The sequence below is a fragment of the Montipora capricornis genome, chromosome 7, assembly GCF_036669925.1.
Source record: "Montipora capricornis isolate CH-2021 chromosome 7, ASM3666992v2, whole genome shotgun sequence".
NCBI lineage: Eukaryota > Metazoa > Cnidaria > Anthozoa > Scleractinia > Acroporidae > Montipora > Montipora capricornis.
This window is the reverse complement of record NC_090889.1, coordinates 45,613,326-45,615,825: the sequence shown is the minus strand read 5'-3', so window position 1 is coordinate 45,615,825 and position 2,500 is coordinate 45,613,326.

The following is a 2,500-nucleotide window of genomic DNA, read 5'->3' as shown; positions in this document are numbered from 1 at the left end:
AACTGCCACCCTACTGCCCAGAATTAAGGTCGGTGCCTACTATTGTTATTGCGCATACGTTCTGCGCATCTCGAGATAATCGGATTTCCTATCGGCGGTGCCTATTAATACAGGGATATTTTTGCGTGGTTCGAAACTATGCGGAGAAAACAGAACTTAGCAAGTTCTCTTGGTATCCAAAAATAAAATGAGGGGTAACCATGCATTTTTCAGAGATAATTAAGCTTCAATTTGGAAAAGAACGCCACACATTGCTTTGTATTTTAAAGCTTTTTACAAATTTTGTTGATTAATTATCTTCGAAAAATGCCTGGCTACCCCCAGTTTTCTCTGTGGATTTTAATAACACTAGTTAAGATGTGCTTTTTCCGCATATCCAGTAAGCTGCGCAAAAATACCTTTGAATTAGTAGGCACTGTCCTTAAATCCAGTGGAAATGGTCACAGCGAATGCCAAAGCTGCTATGCGCGAGCAACAGCCACTGTTTTCTCGCTCAAGAAGACCGCAGGGTTTAGTCCTGTTGGCAATTCTTCAGGTGCCATGCGAATTTTGCCAAGCATTTGTTACTCACTGCGGTTATTGAGGTTTACTAGTACATAACATTCTAAGCACAATGGAACAGTTACTGTTCTGTAATTGTTTGTCTTTGTTTTAATCCAACTTTTTAAACTAAAGTTACAATTCCAGTTCTCGACAAGAATTTATTTTATATCTACATCTATATCTACATCTACATGTTCCAGCACTTGGCAAAGTCCCTTTTTGACTTGTTGCTGTTTCTGCTTAGGTGGCCTCATACACCACAAGCCTTTTTAGAGACATCACCGCCAAGCTGGCCACTTCTGCTGGAGAGAACAGGACAGCCACAACACCGGGGACTCGAATAGTGCTTGGGTTCTTTAACGTCCCACAGGGAACTTATGAACATAGAAGACATTTGTGAGACGGGACCTTCGGTTTATAGTCCTTATCCGAGAAGACTTGAAAGTCTAACCATTTGCACTTTTTCCTCAGTTATTTTAAGATTCTGAGTTTATCCAGCCGGGGTTCGAACCCGCGACATCCCGCGTGACAGCCCGACGCTCAACCAACTGAGCCACTGGTGCGCGGTCAAGTAAGTAGGGATAGCCCTGTGGTAGCCGACATGATAGTCGGCGCTAGAAAGGAAATGGAAGAGGAAACAAGGGGAACATACTTGGCTATCTTTTCCCGTCCTGGCGCTGTCCGCACCGCTGAAGATGCGCGACCGATACCCCTGCATGTCGCCTTTGTAGCATCCGCAACGTTGGCTAGACTATATTGAATGTTCCTCAGATCTGCAAGTGAAATTCGTTTTTGCTCGGCGAACTCTTGCTGCGTCAAAATTCCTTCTTTCAAAAGGTTCCCGATTTCCTTCAGCTGTCCCAAAATAAATGAACGCAACTAAAACACACACACACACACACGCACAAATTAATTAAAACAACTTGCAAAAAAGCCCGGTGAGGTCTCAGACAGGCCAATGCGAGCTAAGCAACCCTACTATTGTATATTATTGTTTTTTTTTTTTTTTGTCGATTTTTCTTTTGCTGTGGCATTGCCTTCTTCTTTGTCACCTGCCTGACGAGGCAGGTTCAAGACACTCGTGAATGCCTCTGCCAGTTGAGTGAATGTCTCCTCACATGATGCTGTCGTGTTGGATGTGGATTTAGGCTTTTTATGCCTTCTTTCGGCAAAGGATGGAGCCTCCGGTGGCTGCTCATAATCATGATGAATTCCACTTTCTCAAAAAAAAAAAACACCAAGACTTCAATAAATTTGCGTGAAAACAACCTCAGCGAATAACAACAATAAAACAGGGAATTATGTCTCTTCCATCTCTACATAGTTCTTTTCCCGTACTTTCGTTGTTTGTCCTCTCAGGAGGTTCTTTCTTACACACCTCCTTGGTTTCCTCTATATTATGGAATTCATATACTCGTCTCTTATTCATTTTTAATTTCCAAAAAAATCCGGATTACAATTTTCGGACCATATTCTGATGATTTTACTCAAAATCAGTCTCTGCCCACAAAAAGTACTCGGCGCGGGAAAACCCATTTCCATGCCGCTCTGCCAGGCGTTTGTGGGCTTCCCCTACATGACAGCTCCCCTTCGAGCAGAGCTTCCCCAGTAGTCTGAATCAACTGTACCACAATTTTAAAGAAAAACTTTTCAATCATAGAAAATGAAATGATTATGCAGAATTAAAAGCAATAATGAAACTAGGTGCTCATAACTGAATTTTACTTGGCATTCAGTGTCTGACGCTTCTCTTTCTGCCGTTCGATGAACAGCACCAGCTCGTTGCGTGTAAAAACCTGCTGTTATACGCATCGTATACTTGCTGGGAGGTATTCACTAAGGATCCTTGGTTGCTTGCGCTAATGAACCCAATGTTTACGTCTTGCAAAGAAGTATTTTCATCGCTGAAGTATTCTTTGGTAAGCTCGAACAGCTCGTGTTACTTCTGTTTTTCGAA